The sequence below is a fragment of the Rhodamnia argentea genome, chromosome 8 (genome assembly GCF_020921035.1).
Source record: "Rhodamnia argentea isolate NSW1041297 chromosome 8, ASM2092103v1, whole genome shotgun sequence".
Lineage (NCBI taxonomy): Eukaryota > Viridiplantae > Streptophyta > Magnoliopsida > Myrtales > Myrtaceae > Rhodamnia > Rhodamnia argentea.
In genome coordinates, this window is record NC_063157.1 from 12,544,333 (window position 1) to 12,562,416 (window position 18,084).

The following is an 18,084-nucleotide window of genomic DNA, read 5'->3' on the forward strand; positions in this document are numbered from 1 at the left end:
TTCTTCGACTAAAAAGAAATCCGTTTTCACCCATTTACATTCAAGGCAAATGTAATGACCAATACCTAATTTGCAATCCATTTTTAGCAAATTTTTATGCCTTAAATTATTGCCTTTGAAAGATAGATAGCTATGTGGACCGACTCCTCGAGTTAGTGATGGAGTTCAAGGGTCGGGTTATGGATGGGGGCGCGATGGTGGTGGCAAAAGTATGGCTGGGCCATCCATAAATCATGGGACGAGTTCCGGCTTTAGTTTTGGATTAAATATAGACAGGTTACAGGCCATTTATAAATCATGAAACAGGTTCTGACTTTGAGTTGGGTCTTCATCAATCGCATTCGAATTCGAGACATTAATTTCAATAGTTTGTTCGGTGGGCGTACGTCTTTGACACTAAATCCAAACGAATTGCACGCTGAGATAGTGAAGACAGACTATCTGCATCTATTCCTCGGTCACATGAGATTGTACAGAATTAGCATGGAAGCAAAGGGCCATAGACAAACATGGAGTAAAAGGGTATGCCAAAAGCAAATCTCACGCACACCAGCTTGCATTTCGAAAGCCCAGACCCCTGAACTTCCTGCGCTTCGATCCTATCATCATCCCATCGGTAAAACAAGAGATTTTTTTCAAAGAGACCGGGAAATGCCACTACAGAACAGCAGTCACAATCATTCGGGCATGAACGGGAACTTTTGACAACTTTCAATTGAATAATTTTCAGCTCAAACCATGCTATTGAAAACTGTTACTGCCAAAAACCACAAGAAATAGTCTCAGGCACAATCACAAGTCGCAGGGCTAAACAGAGTCCGAGAACTCCAGAAATGTAAAATTACGCATCTCGGATGAGAACCACCGTCAAATGGAGAGTGAATTAGAATTGATTCGCAATGTCGAAACAGAAGGGCGCGTAAAAGGAAAAGATTTTGACCTAGAAGCGAGGACTAGAGTCGGCGAGGGTGGTGTCGCGAGAGAGTGGCAGAGAGCACCAGAGTGGCCGAGACACCAAGCGTAGCCCTACTTAATAAATGGGTTGGAAATAGGTTCATAACATTATTCCTTTAACCCATTTGTATTGGACTTTTCAAATTTAAGGTGACCCATCTATGATCCATTTCAACGAATTTTGGGTTAATAAATGGTTTGAGACACATTTCGACGGGTCTAGCCTATACCCTTGTATGACCAAAAAAGTTTACATGCAGCATCTGCAAAAAACACTTAGTCTCTGTTTGTTTCGGGGAGAATGAGCCATTTCTGGAAAATATTTACCAAAAAGTCATTTTTTGGTATTTGACTAATAACCTAAAAATGAATAGAAAAATATATTACTCCGTTTGGTATAAAAAAATTACCAAAAAATTATACATTTTAACATGTTTAAAATTTTTATTTTATTTTTTACTTTTCTCTCTTTTTCATTTTCCCTTCTTCCTATGCCAATTGCTAGCCACGCCAATGACCGACGACCAACCACATGTGAGGGACGAGCTCACCCAAGGCCGCCGAGCTTGAGCCTCACTAGATCCGGTGAAGTGGAGCCTCACTTGAGGCTCTCGAGGCTCGAACTTGTAGGCCATGAGTGAGGCCTATGGCTGGCTGCTAGTGGCCAATCAAGGAAAAAGGAAGAAATAAAAAAAGAAATAATAATTGAAAAAGAAAAGGAAAATGAAGGATTGCACGAAGAAGAAGGAGGAAAAATGATTTCCTCTTTTTCCCTCACTTTTTCAAGGTGTTTTTCATTTAAAATGTCTTTTTTTACTAGTTTATTTGCCGTGAACCAAACGCTAAAAAATTCCTAATTTTGTTTTTAAATTTATTTTCCGTGAAATAAATGGAGCCTTGTGTTAGCGGTATAGCGGTCCGCCCTAGGAACCAATCAAGGTTGACACTCTAACATTAGTTGTGGATTAGGTTGTGTCAAAAAATGACATTCGCTATACTTAGGTAGTCATAATGTGTTGTTAGAGACCGCTTATGACTTGTGGGTCAAAAAGAGTTTTGAGCACCTTGCTAATGTTTAGTGAACCAAAGGGGCGCATACAATAGCGAACCGAGTTTATATTTTCTTCGTGCCTTGATCTACTTAAGAAGTAGATTTTAATTTATTCTCATATTATAAATATCTACGCGTTCGTGTATGTTATGAGATAACGATTGAACGCACAATTGGAGATAGACGGTTTAGCGGGCCCGAATCATCCGGCCTCACTTCTTTTATTACGCGTAAATATTGAGGTTATAGATAGACGTAGAAAACCCTAGAGATGTCTATGAGAATAAAAAGAAAATGCAGAGAGAGTCGTTCTCTGGTTTTTAAGATCTTTAAAAGAGTCTCGAAGATCAAAAAGGCAATCAAAGAGGAGGAGCTCCAAGATCAGCACGCTAGCACTTGGATCGTTGGAGACTTCAATTCGTGTGTGTGGATACCGGTAGAGGCGCAACACTTGGGACGCTAATCCAGACACAACCAATCGTCAATTTAACTTCAATCTGCAAAAGGTACGCCTTGAACTTCGATTGATTTCAATATACGCATGGATACCGTTTAGGGTTTCGGTTTAGATTTATATTCTGCTGCGTTGTGACAATCCCGAAACCCCAACAATGGTATCAAAGCAACTTGTGATATATTGAAGTTGAATCGCAAACCCTAATTGTTGATACATATGATGTATGCATGAAGTGATTTTTGATTCGGGTTAGATGAATTGAAAATACGAATTGATATGATCAATTTGAGTAATTTTACATTGAAACAAATTTGAATTTATGCACCGATGTGGATTAATGTGATTGATCCAAAGGCGTTTCTTTAAGAAAGCGGAATTACGAATTCTGTTTAGGGAATTGAGAAGAAATGAAATAGGGATGGCCTTAGGGACGGTTTAATTGAAATTGCCCGCCCTAGCGAGGATAGTTCAAGGGGCTGGTCGGTTTCCTGTGAAAACTGAATTGAGAATTCTGTCTAGGTTTCGAGGGCGCTCGCCCCGAGCCCCCGCAAGGGGCGCTACCCCTTCGAACCCCGCTTGCTAACCGATCGGTGAGACCACCGCAAGGGACTCTGACCCTTGACTCCGCGAGGGGCGCCACCCTCGACCCCCGCAAGGGGGTGCTGCCCCCTTGACCTCTGCATGGAATTGTTTGTTCAATTGTAATTAAACTCATTGATTGATGTATCTTGTTGTGATTAATGATGTTTTGTTTATGTCCATAAGATGCATATATTCATCACTAAATAAATACAAAAGTCCTAAATAAAATTAAGTAATAAAATGATGCATTTCCAATTATACACATGTCAAGACTTGAATCGTCAAAAGATGGGCCTGCTAAAGTAGGGTGTCTTTAATTATTTGAGTAAGATATGATGGATAATGGTTATCCATATGTCAAGATTGGTTTACTTAACGAGGCTATCAAAATAGTTTTGAGCCTTGAGGCATAGAGTTTTGGGATAATACATGAGATGTTAACCCCAAGAACCAAGAGTTGTATTCGATACAATTGACAAAGAGTTGTCTACCAATATAACCGAGTCTTGAGCGGTAAGCCAAAGTTTACTCAAATCTTGGTGAAATATGGATCTTGGTCCACTATACTTATAGGGACACATATTATAAAAGCATAGTGAGGGTTTATTATTAATAATATTAATGAACAATTCACTTTGCATATTTGTTGTAGATAATGGCAAATAACTCTGCATCAAGCTTTTCATCGCGATCCGTCCTTGAGAAGGACAAATTGACTGGTTCAAACTTCTTGGATTGGTATAGAAGCTTGAGAATTGTTCTCAAGCGGGAGAAAAAGGATTATGTTCTGGAGAAACCACTTCCTCAGAAGGCAACTCCTTCCAATGCTTCCCATCTTGAAAGGAATGCTTACCAGAAACATAAAGATGATGCATTGGATGCATCATGTCTAATGTTAGCTACCATGAACTCGGACATTCAGAAGCAATTTGAGAACGTGGATGCCTATGATATGATCATGAACCTGAAAAATTTGTTTCGGGAGCGGGCATGCACCGAAAGGTACCAGACGATAAAGGCTTTAATTGAGTGTAAGCTAGCAAATGGGAGCTCGGTTAGCCCACATGTCATAAAGATGATAGGTTATATTGAAAACCTAGAGCGGCTAGGCTCTCCCATTAGTCAAGAGTTGGCTACCGACATTATTCTTCAATCATTGTCTCATGATTATGACACGTTTGTTATGAACTATAACATGCATAATCTTAATAAGTCTTTGATCGAATCGCATGGGATGCTCAAAACAGCTGAGCAAAACATCAAGAAGGACCCTACCCCTAATGTTCTCATGATTCAAAAGGGGAAAGGCTTTAAGAAGCTAGCTAAGGTCAAGAGTAAGGGCAAGGGCATTAAGCCCAAGCCTAAATCCAAGATCAAATCGAGCCCAACTGCTAATGCCGTTTGCTTCCATTGTGGTGACAATGGACATTGGAAGAGGAACCGTAAGAAATATTTAGAGGATATGAAGAAGAAGAAGAAGAAGGGAAGTGAGACTTCCGCTTCGGGTATTTATGTTATAGAAGTAAATGTTACTACTAGTTCTACTTCATGGGTATTAGATACCGGTTGTGGTACTCACATTTGTTTGAATGTGTAGAAACTAAAACGAAGTAGAACACTCGCAAAAGGTGAAGTGGAACTACGCGTTGGAAATGGAGCAAGAGTTGCTGCATTAGCCGTAGGAACATATGATATAACTTTACCTTCTGGCATGATTTTAGAACTGAATAATTGCTACTATGTACCTGCTATACACAGAAATATTATTTCTGTTTCTTGTTTGGACAAGGAAGGTTTCTGTTTTGATAAAAGAACAATAGTTATTCATTTTATCTTAATGGATTGTTTTATGGTAGCGTCCATATTGTGGATGGGATATATGTTCTAAATCTTGATGTGCCAATCTATAATATATATATATACAAAAAGGTTTAAATCTAATGATTTGAATCCAACCTACCTATGACATTGTCGATTATGCCACATAAACGAGAAACGAATTCACAAGCTCCATAGTGATGGCCTATTAAATTCATTTGATACATGTGAATCTTGTTTAGTTAGAAAAACGACAAAAGCTCCTTTTACTAATCAAAGTGAAAGGGCAAAAGAATTATTGGCCCTTATACATACCGATGTGTGTGGACCACTAAGTTCTACAGCCGGAGGAGGTTATCGTTACTTTATTACATTTATCGATGATTTCAGTAGATATAGATATATTTATTTGATGAAACATAAATCCGAGTCCTTTGAAAAGTTCAAGGAATTTCAGAATGAAGTACAAAATCAACTTGGCAAGAATACCAAGGCTCTTCAATCTGATCGAGGAGGAGAATATCTAAGCCAAGAATTCAATGACCATCTCAAGGAGTGTGGAATTGTTTCACAACTCACTCTCCCTAGAACACCACAGTGGAATGGTGTCTCTGAGAGGAAAAATTGAACTTTGTTAAACATGGTTCGATCAATGATGAGTCATTCGGAACTTCCATTATCTTTCCGGGGATATGCACTCGAGACAATTGCTTTCACATTAAATAGAAGTCCATCAAAAGCAGTAGAGAAAACACCATTTGAGATGTCGACAGGAAAAGTTCCTAGTATGTCTTTTCTAAAGATTTGGGGTTACGAAGCTTATGTAAAACGTTTACTCTCCGATAAACTTGGGCCCAAATTTGATAAATGCTTCTTTGTAAGATATCCTAAGGAAACGAAAGGATATTACTTTTACATCCCATCGGAGAACAAAGTGTTTGTTGCTCGCAATGGTATCTTTTTAGAGAAAGAGTTTCTTACTAAAGGAACCGGTGGGAGTAAGGTAAACCTCAAAGAAGTTATTGTGCCGCAAGATAATGTTCCAGTTCGTGAGGAACCTCAATTAGATCTACAAAGAGTTGTAGAGACTACTTCGGTGACACCTATAGTTCGTAGGTCTAAAAGAACACATCGTGAGCCTATGAGATATGGTTTTCATGTGACAGAACATCGTCATATATTGTTAATAGAAAATGACGAACCTATGACCTATACAGAAGCTATGATGGGCCTTGACTCCGATAAATGGCTTCAAGCCATGAAATCCGAAATGGACTCAATGCATCAAAATAAAGTCTGGACTTTGGTTGATCCATCCGAAGGTGTTAAACCTATAGGGTGCAAGTGGGTTTTCAAGAAGAAAACTGATATGGATGGAAAGGTTCACATCCATAAAGCACGACTGGTAGCTAAAGGTTTCGAACAAATTCATGGTATTGACTATGATGAAACCTATTCACCAGTAGCTATGTTTAAGTCTATTCGGATTGTCCTAGCGTTTGTTACATATTATGACTATGAGATATGGCAAATGGATGTAAAGACATCTTTCCTTAATGGAAACCTAGATGAGGATGTGTATATGACACAACCCGAAGGCTTTACATCACTAGATAACGCTGGAAGATTTGTAAGCTTCAACGTTCTATTTATGGATTGAAGCAGGCATCACGGAGCTGGAATATTCGTTTTGATGAAACTGTCAAAGAGTTTGGCTTCATTAGAAACAAAGAAGAAGCTTGTGTATACAAGAAGTCTAGTGGGAGCGCAATTATATTTCTAGTGTTGTATGTGGATGACATACTACTCATTGGAAATGATATTCCTATGCTTCGATCGGTTAAGACATGGCTAGGAAAATGTTTCCCCATAAAAGACATGGGAGAGGCAAACTATATATTGGGGATCGGGATCTATAGACATAGATCAAAGAAACTTATTGGACTGAGTCAAAGTACATATGTTGACAAAGTCATCAATAGGTTTAATATGCAAGATTCCAAGAAAGGTTTTCTCCCGATGACACATGGCAAAAGTCTTAGCAAGACTCATTGTCCTTCAACACAAGATGAGCGAGACCGCATGAGTAGGATTCCTTATGCATCTGTTGTAGGATCCATCATGTATGTTATATTGTGTACTCGTCCCGATGTTGCTTGTACATTGAGCATGACAAGTAGATACCAGTCGGATCTAGGAGAACCTCACTGGATAGCTGTTAAAAATATCCTTAAGTACTTGAGAAGAACTAAGGATTTATTCTTAGTTTATGGAGGTGAGGAACATATCACTGTAAGTGGTTACACCGACGCTAGTTTCCAAACCGACAAAGATGACTTTCAATCGCAATCGGGATTTGTCTTTTGCGTGAATCGTGGAGCGGTGTGCTGGAAGAGTTCCAAACGTAACATTGTTGCAGATTCTACGACAGAAGTTGAGTATATTGCTGCTCTAGAAGCATCAAAGGAAACTGTTTGGATTCGAAAGTTCATAGAAGAACCGGGAATCAGTCCCACTAGTTCGAATCTAGTAGACCTTTATTGTGACAACAATGGGGCCATAGCTTTGGCTAAAGAGCCTAGGTCTCACCGGAAGACCAAACACATACTCGGAAAGTATCACCTCATTCGAGAATTCATTGATAGAGGCGATGTTAAGATGTGCAAAGTTGCAACGGAGTTGAATGTAGTTGATCCGTTGATGAAGGCTCTTCCACAACCTAAGCATGAGCATCATTGTAACGCTTTAGGCCTTAGACATATTAGTGATTGGTCTTGATGTGAGTGGGAGTATATGTAATATACATTTTCATTGTTCATTAATAAAATATATGTTATATTTGATTTCGATTTAATTTGAGTATATGATTAAATGCGAAATCTTAGTCCCTTGACTATTGAATATCATTAATAGATAATCAAATGTGTGATTTGATCATGAAACTCTATTAATAGAATGGATATTAATATTCTAAATGTCTCTAATCAATTGTCATTGAGCATTGGGACACCAATGGTGTTTGAGACTAGCATGTGAGTCAACCGATGACCAAGTTTCATGGGTCATGAATATAGAGATATAAAGTTGATCACATGAAATACATGTTGGAGAACCCCGTATTGGACAGACCCGCCATGAGAATACTATAAGATTGTTATATAATGTCATCGGTATTTCTCATCACAGCTATAAAGTATAATCCTTTGACCCGAGTCCGCCGTTGTTTCTCGGACGTGGAATTGCATGCTTTAACATTACTAAACGTCGGTTGTAATAGGTGATTATAAAAGTAATGGCTAGGCATGTCATGAATCGTGCTGGGGGATATGAGTAGACAAGATGGGATTTATCCCTCTCATATAACGAGAGTATGATATCTTGGCCTCCCGTAGAGTTGAGATCGTGAAATGCATGGTCATGCTCAAGTGAGTTGAAGAGTCAATTACTTGGTTTGACAGTCTAGCTGCAGTATCGGGAAAATGAGTTTGAGCTATATAAGGATGACACTTGTCCCGCCTTATGCTTAACTCGGACATCAAGTGACAAAGGGACTTAATTTGTAAAGATTGGCTCTAGTGCAAGTGGGAGATTGTTAGCGGTATAGCGGTCTACCCTATGAACCAATCAAGGTTGATACTCTAACATTAGTTGTGGATTAGGTTGTGTCAAAAAATGACATTCGCTATACTTAGGTAGTCATAATGTGTTACTAGAGACCGCTTATGACTTGTGGGTCAAAAAGAGTTTTGAGCACACTGCTAATGTTTAGTGAACCAAAGGGGCGCATACAATAGCGAACCGAGTTTATATTTTCTTTGTGCCTTGATCTACTTAAGAAGTAGATTTTAATTTATTCTCATATTATAAATATCTACGCGATTGTGTATGTTATGAGATAACGATTGAACGCACAATTGGAGATAGACGGTTTAGCGGGCCCAAATCGCCCGGCCCCACTTCTTTTATTACGCGTAAATATTGAGATTATAGATAGACGTAGAAAACCCTAGAGATGTCTATGAGAATAAAAAGAAAACGCAGAGAGAGTCGTTCTACGATATTTGAGACCTTTGAGAGAGTCTCGAAGATCAAAAAGGCAATCAAAGAGAAGGAGCTTCAAGATCCGTAAGCTAGCACTTGGATCGTTGGAAACTTCGGTTCATGTGTGTGGATACCGGTAGAGGCGCAACACTTGGGGCGCTAATCCGGACACAACCGATCGTCAATTTAACTTTGATATGCAAAAGGTACGCCTTGAACTTCGATTGATTTCAATATACGCATGGATCTTGTTACCTTTCGCTTGCTTGCTCAATGAACATGCATCGCAGCAACTTCCCTTGCCGAACTTGATTTTGTCAAGACCACGTTCAAAGGTCATTCTGACCAAGAAAAGAGAGGCTCGATGTGTCATGATCTTCATTTTTAAAACTTTTGTCCCACATGAGCTGATAATCCACACTCACGTCAGAATTTTGTTTTATAAGACGTCATACTCTTGTCTGAGTTTGACGAACACTTGAGCTCTCATTAATTGGAATCAAGAAAAGGTCTCATCCTTCGGTATCATGATTAGATCAACCAGGCCGGATCACGAGTTGATAGGGAGAGGTGAAAGATTTCAAAGACATACTCCGGGTCCGGGCATGAAATTTTGGACTTGCATGTTCCTAGTCAACTTGTGCACGGGCAGGCAACGGAGGTAAGATCGACACTATCAGAAATAAAATTTCCCGCCTCCTTAATAATGAATGACCACGGTAGAAGCCAAACGAGGGGGCTAAGAATCTGCATATCGATCCGAGATGACTTGTAAATATTCTTCAGCCAAATCATGTGCCTTATGAAGTTAGAAAAACTTAATTACACAAATTAAAAGTTCAAAAGCCTTGTTAGAGAAAAAAATACGCAACTTCGTAGACAAAAAATGTCACGCCCCGATTCCCAAGCATGTCACAACCCTATCAAACACCTCGGGTCATTTAAAGAGCGACGTCCCAAGCACGTCGTCGACCCATTCATTTTATCTTTTAATTAAGCGCATGCGGAAACGATTCACATCCCTAGACAAACATGACAGCGGGGATAGTCAAAAAGGAAACCAACAATCATCGGACAGCAAAAGCTCATTTTATTTATTTACCGTTAACCTTGGGAAGTACGTATGCATACAAGCCCTACCTCAAGGCCACTTCCTACAACCATCAAAAAGATACCGGGTCGGGGTTAGGGTTAACACTACTCCAAACTACTCCAAAAAGGGATCGACTCCAACGTCCTCCTCGGGACCGGTAGTCTGCCGGGGTCTCGGGGTCCTCGTGCTGGATCGGACTCGGATCCTCCACTTCCCCATTTGGGGTGTCAATGTCCATCGAGTCCCGGATCTGGATCTTCGAGGTCGTGGTCAGAGGTCCGTCAAAATCGCGAATGGGCCCGAAGAGGACCTCACCGTAACCAACTAACCAAACCTTAAAGCGCCGAGGTACCGTGTACCCCCGCCCCTCCCCGACCCAAAGCGTCGTCATGTGGTGCTCCTAAACGGGTTTGACCCTAGGATTGGATGTGACATGACATCGTGGGTCCGATCAAGTGGCACCACATGACGTAACAATTAGCTCGAAGAGGACCTCGCCGTTACAAACGAACCAAACCTTGAAGCGGTGAGGTACCACGAACCTCATCCCTCCTCGACCCAAAGCGTCGTCATGTGGTGCTCCCAAACACGGTTTGACCCTAGGATCGGATGCGACGTAACATCGTAGGTATGATCAAGTGGCACCCCGAACCGAATTGGTCTGGTCTCCATAGCTAAGGTCCCGTAAATAGTTAACAATAACGGGTAAGATATAAAATCTCCGTGAGTCAATGCCCTAAGCTTAAATAGGGTATTGATTCCCTCATGGTGGCCTAAACATGCGGGTTAAAGTCGATAACGGATCAATAGCGTGCGACTTCTGCAACACTCTAGTTACTACGTGATCGGACACTTGACTCAACCAGTCAACCATCAAGCATAAGCACATTTACCTCCTCTTGGCACACACTCTATACGGTGTCCATCGTGGCATTACATATACAACACACAAGTCAAGAAACACAACCAGAACACCAATCACAGTATCGCATGCATAATACATCACACGTGTTTCGGTTATCAACGATTACTCGATCACGGTACAACCCGAAGATTGGCGGTCTTCCGGCATAACCGGGCATTATCCCGCCTCATCGGAACCAATAAGCCATGTGATTCCGAACTCCCCTCGACATAGACATATCGGGCATTCCTGTAATGAGCATTGGCTCGACACAAGTCACGATCACCATCCGTCAAGCCCGGCGACACGGACCGTCGGGTGTCCGATAAGCCGTGTGATTCCGAACTGTCGCCGACACGAATATATCGGGCATCGTCCCTTGGACACCCCGAGATGATGGTATCCATCATGTGACCACACGAGCACACTAGACAATCATGCCAGTTCATATCTTCACAATTAGCCAAATGCAAACATGGTCGTGATCACAATTCAACTTATTACAATTTTTCACACATAAAAATGCAATAAAAAATTCACACGTGATCACAGGAACATACGTTTTTTGTCAAACTTGGTATTCCTTAATTTTGCACCATACTGGATTTTTTGGATACAAAAACATGACAGTTTGACATCACCGCATAGTACGTCATTAATCATGTGTCCAAAAATTAATTTTTCAGTATAGCAAATTTCATCTCAAAATAGGTGATTGTTTTCATGTCAATATTTACATTCAAGGACACAAAATAATCACCAAATCATCACCAAATAATAATAATAATATTTAATCCAACCTTGGTTAATTAACCCAATCGTGATTAATTAGAGTAACTACGGCTAATTAACACAACCATGATTAATTAAAGTAACTACGGTTAATTAACCTAATCAATGTTAATTTAAACCAACCACGATTAACATATTCTAACCACAGTTAACAATAACTAAACTAATCTCTAAACGCAATTAACAACCTAATCAAGGATTAGGAGGTTAACTCACAAACTAACGATTACGGCGATGATGGTGGGCAACACGAGCGGCGCGGCTATGACACGGGCGGTATATGGGCGGCTCGGTTCGGTGGCGCGTGGCTACGGCGACAACGACACGGCTCGATTGCATGGCGTAAGGCATGGCTTGGTTGGGCAACACGGGCTGCGGTTAGGCTCGGGTGGTGCGACGGTGGCTACGGCGGCGGCAGTGACGGTGGACGATGGTAACATTAGTGGGGTGGCTCGGCTCAAGGTGGCACAGCGACAACAACCCTTGGTAGCCGGCGATTTGTGGCAGCACGATGAGGAACGACGGTGAATGGTGGAGCTTGGAGGGGGCGGTAAAAAATAGAGGTGGGAGAAGGAGAGGGTCGCCCGGAGAGAGAGAGAGAGAGAGAGAGAGAGGAAGAAGAAGAAGAAGAAGTGGTGGGACCCAAATTCATAAATTCTCATATTGACTTTTCGTCTTATTGTCATAAATGCTAGAGGCAAAAGGGTAAGTTTACAAGTGAGGGTAAGTTAGTCATTTTACAACAATAATTGAGGGCAAAGTGGTAATTTAACACCAAGGGTAAAATTGTAATTTTACAAATGGGTAGAATTGTAATTTTAAGGAAAGGGCAAATTTGTAAATTTAAATTTAGGGGCAACATGGTAAATTTACTACTCAAATTTGGCTAGGGTTAGGCTCGGGCACGAATGTCTCGATGCTTCGATTCGACCGCTCGATTATTCCGGCTTGATTTTCCTTGTCCTTTTCAATTCGATAAATCAACGTCCAACGATTGTCCCTTAATTATCGAAAATCCAATATTAGTTACCAGACCGGAATTCGTGATTAACATCCATCGAATTCTGTCGTCTTACAAACGTCGAAAATTTCGGAACGTCACAACTCTCCCCTCTTTAAGGGAATTTCATCCCCGAAATTACACCATTACGTATCCTCAAACGGATAAGTGTACTAACGTTTCATAACATCCTCACTTTCCCACATCGCTCCCCTTGTTCCATGGCGTTGCCAAATCACCTTAACCAAGGGAATCATCTTATCGCGAAGCACTTGCTCTTTCCCGTCCTCAATCCTCATTAGTCGTTCCACGTACGATACTCGCTCATCCAATTCAATCTCCTTGAAGTTCAACACGTGAGCCGGATCATGCTCATACTTCCTCAGCATCAATACATGGAAGACGTTATGCACTTGAGCAAGTCTCGGCGGCAACGCGAGACAATAAGCCAAATTTCTTATTCGTTCTAGAATCTCAAACGGTCCAACATACCTCGGACTTAGCTTTCCTTTCTTACTAAATCGAGATGTCCCTCGCATAAGTGACACTTTAAGAAAAACGTGATCACCCACTTGGAACTCCAAAGGCCTGCGCCTCTTATCAACATAACTTTTTTGATGGCTCGGGGCTGTCTTAAGTCTTTTTCTAATGACCTTGACAGCATCCAATGATTGTTGCACCAATTCAAGGCCCGTGATCTTCCTTTCGCCAACTTCGTTCCAACAAACCGGAGTTTTACAAGCCCTACCATAGAATTGTGCCATTTTAATACTTTGCTGATAACTATTGTTGTAGGAAACTCAACCAAAAAAAGTTGTTCCTCCCAACTTCCTTTGAAATCCAACACACATGCCCGCAACATATCCTTGAGCGTTTGAACAGTCCTTTCCAACTAGCCATTAGTCTATGGATGATAGGCCATGCTAAACTGCAGCTTCATCCCCAACGCAATCTGCAAGCTTTTTCAAAAGGTAGCGGTGAACTTGGGATCATGATCCGATGTGATCGTCACCGACACTCCATGAAGACGCACTATCTATCGCACGTATAATTCAGTATACCTAGCCAATGTGAAGTCCTTTCGTACGGCGATGAAATGCGTAGATTTCGTCGATCTATCAATCACGACCCAAATTGAATAATTGTCTCGCCGACTCCTTGGCAACCCGATCGGAAAATCCATTGTGATATGCTCCCATTTCCACTCTAGAATCTCGAGTGGTTGCAGTAATCCACCAGGCTTACGATACTGCGATTTCACTTATTGGCATGTTAAGCACTTCGCCACGTGCTTAGCTATATCAGCTTTTATGCCATTCCACCAGTAGTATTGCCTTAAGTTCTAGTATATCTTGGTGCTGCTAGGATGAATATTATAGTTGTTGCGATGGGCTTCAAATAAGATTACCACCTTAAGATTTTTATCGGATGGTAGCATAATCGTCCTCAAAATCTTAGTATCCCGTCATCGGTTACTTGGAAGTCGGCTTTCCTTTTTGCCAAATCCTCTTGCGGAATCTTCTGAATCACAGGATCCGTTGATTATAAAGCTTTAACCCTTGCCTACACTTCCAGTTTAATCCTCAACGTAGCCATGAGAGTCGACAGACGGCTTCCCTCAAACTTAAAACTTGAATCTCGCACTTCCTCAAGAAGAAGCCATTCTCGGACCATTAGTTGCGCAATCGCTGACTTCCGACTCGGTGCATCCGCGACCTTGTTTGCCTTACCCGGATGATACAAAATCTCGCAATCATAATCCTTGAGAAGTTCCATTCAACGACGCTACCTCATGTTCAACTCCTTCCGAGAGAACAGATACTTGAGACTTTGATGGTCAGTATAGACTTGAAATATTTCTCCAACTAGATAATGCCTCCGGATCTTGAGAGCAAAGACGATTGCTGCTAGCTCTAGATCATGCGTTGAATAATTCAATTCATGAGGCCTCAATCGATGGGACGCATATGCAACCATCCTTCCATGTTGCATTACGATACAACTTAAGCCTTTATATGACGTATCACTATAGATCTCACAACCTCCGGAACCAAACGATGTTGTCAAAACTAGAGCCGTAGTTAGCTTGTGTTTAACCTCTTGAAAACTAAGCTCGCACTTATCCGTCCACTCGAACTTCTCGTCTTTCTTCAGCAATGTCGTCAAAGGCATAGCTATCGCAGAGAATCTTTCTACGAAACGCCCGTAATAACTTGCCAATCCCAAGAAACTCTAGACTTCTATCACTATTGTTGGTCTTGGCCAATCCATGACCGCTTCAATCTTGGCCGAATCACAGAAATCCCTTCACCAAAAATCACATGACCTAGGAAAGCTATACAAGCTAGCTAAAACTCGCATTTATTGAACTTGACATACAGCTTATGCTCCCTACGGGTTCACAAAATCGTCCTCAGATGCTGCTCATGTTCCTCAAAACTCTTCGAATTTACCAAGATGTCATCAATGAATACAATGACAAATCGATCCAAATACTCCTTGAATACCTAGTTCATCAAATCCATGAAAGCAGCAGGGGCGTTTGTTAGACCAAACGGCATTACGGTGAACTCGTAGTGACCACGATGCATTCAAAATGCCGGCTTCGGTATATCCTCCTTCTTAATCCTCAGCTGATGATATCCCGTCCATACGTTGATCTTGGAAAATACCGAAGCTCCTTGAAATTGGTTAAGCAAATCGTTGATCCTTGACAACGGGTACTTATTCTTGATTGTCACTTGATTGAGTTACCGATAATCAATGCAAAGTCGTGGCGATCCATCTTTCTTCCTTACAAACAACACCGGTGCTCCCCACTAGGCCGAATGAATCCCTTGTCGAGCAACTCTCGCATTTGTACCTTCAATTCTTTAAGTTTTGACGATGCTATACAATACGGTGCCTTGAAAATCGGCTCTATTCTAGAGACTAACTCAATCACAAACTCTATCTCCTTTTCCGGTGGTAATCCCGACATTTCTTGCAAAAAAACATCGGAAAATTCACATACCACAGCAATGTCCTCCATCCTTAGTTCCTCAATCAACGTGTTAACTATGGTCATCAAATAGCCTTGACAACCATTATCTAATAAACAAGTCACCTCAAGCGATGAAATCAAGGGATTCGTGGTACCCCCTCGGTTTCCAACAAACTCGAAGCTAATCCCTTCCAACGGGTTAAACCGAATCATCTTGCGATAACAATCCATGATAACTCGTTGCTCGGTGAGCCAATCCATACCAATAATGACATCAAAGTCATACATCGTTAGCACAATCAAATCTATCGTTTCCTCGCGACCGCCTATAACCGACTTGCAACCGGGACATCCTACCGCAGACACTACACTAGCCTTTAACGGGGTAGAAATCGTAAAGACCGTTCTTAACGATTTCGGACTTAACCCTACCAACCCGACAAACTGCTCAACAACAAACGAATGCGTGGATCCCGGATCCCGGATCAAACAACACATAAGCTATATGATCGTGCAAGAAGACCATACCCGTAACGGTCGGCGAGTCTATCTCCTCCTCTCGGATGACAGCATACACCTATCCTTGCACTGGGGGTTGATTCGGGTTGTCTTGCGAAGTGTTCCCTCACGGTTATCCTCCTTGAGGTGACACTTGACTCCCATTGGTCTTCACGGGCAATCTCTCACTTGGTAGCCATGCCGACCACACCCAAAGCAAGCTCCCCTCTAAAAGGGCACCGGGCTGTTCCATGCCTCCGCTTACAGAGTCGGCACTCACCATTGGGGTTGTACGCCGACTTCCCCATAGCGTTCCTTCGGTTGGGCGAAATGGGATGTTTTCCTCCTATCATCGGCTTTTTCCCGAACCGATGACCATCCCCGATAGGAGGAGCAAATTGCGATCCGGATGCAACTTCCGGTCAAATTATTGAATGTAACCATCTTCCTTTGAAGAAAATAAAAATAACTCATCGTGACAAAGAAATTCCAACTTCACCTTTTAAAACTTCTTCAGAGTTAGAAGGTAGTGGAATCCACAAAGTCATTGAGCAAAATAATTACACCAATCGACATATCCATACCATAGGAGTTCAATTAGACAGGATAGAATATTAAATATGTGTTCCTTCTTCTTCATAATCAATAACCACAATCTAGCATAATCCACCCATTTCGCATAATTGAAAACTCCTCTGTTTAAACCTTTTGAACTTCCAAAGAATTTTAGCAAAGAATTTACTAAAGCTTTGGAAGAAAAAAGGAAAATTATTAAACAAGATAAAAGACCTTGGATATTAGATACTCCCAAAGTAGATAGACCATCTACCCAAGATAGCCAACTTCATGTTTTGGATAAAGAAATTATTCCTGAATTAAACAGGAATGGGTAGATTAGGTTGGATTGTGGGTATTGATTGTGAAGAAGAAGGAATGCATATTGAAGATTCTATCTTGTCTAATTGAACTCCTATTGTATGGATATGTTGATTGGTGTGTGTGTGTGTGTGTGTGTGTGTGTGTGTGTGTGTGTAATCATATTATTGTGGGAAAATCGCCAAAAATGTTCTAAACCTTTTTCCTTTGTGCCAATTCAATCTAAACCTTTAAACCTTTTGTATTTGTACTAATGCGGTTCATCTCGCCAATCGTGATCAGAAATCGCTAACATGGACATTGGCCGTCTTACGTGGCGCAATCGTCCATGGTCAGAGGAAAAAGTGAAAAAAAAAATAAAGAAAAAGAAAAAAAAATAAAATAATGTATTAAACTTTGTCCAACGTCGGTGCCAATCACACCACGTAAGACGGCCGGCGTCCATGTTAGCGATTTCCGGCCAAAAATGACCGCGATTAAATTGGCACAAATGCAAAAGATTTATGACTCAATTGAAAAAAAAAATTGGTATTGAATTGACACAGTTCAATAGGTTTAGACTTTTTTGATAATTTTCCCATATTATTGCATATTAGCGTTTGATTCATAGTCCACAGTAGCTCCTATCTCAATGATCATCATCGAAATTTCGGGACATCACAAAAAATTAGAATTTAACCTTTGACTTGTTTTTACCATATGTACATCTGCACTCCTTGTGGGGAAAATTACCAAAAAAAGTCTTAAATCTTTTGCAATTATGTCAATTCAATCCTTTTTTTTTTTTTGCCAATTCAGTCCTAAATTTTTGCATTCGTGCTAATTCAATCATAAACCTTTTGTATTTGTGCAAATTCAGTCCTTCCGACCAATGTTGGCCTAAATTGTTGAAGTGGCATGGCCGACGCTAACTTGGCCAATTTCGAATAATTTTTTTTTTTTTTTTCTTTCTTTTTTAACTCCTCTTCTTCTTCCTCCTCCGGCTAGGGCGGCCAACTAGGCAAAGGGCAATGAAGCTCGTCCCCGCCGACCATG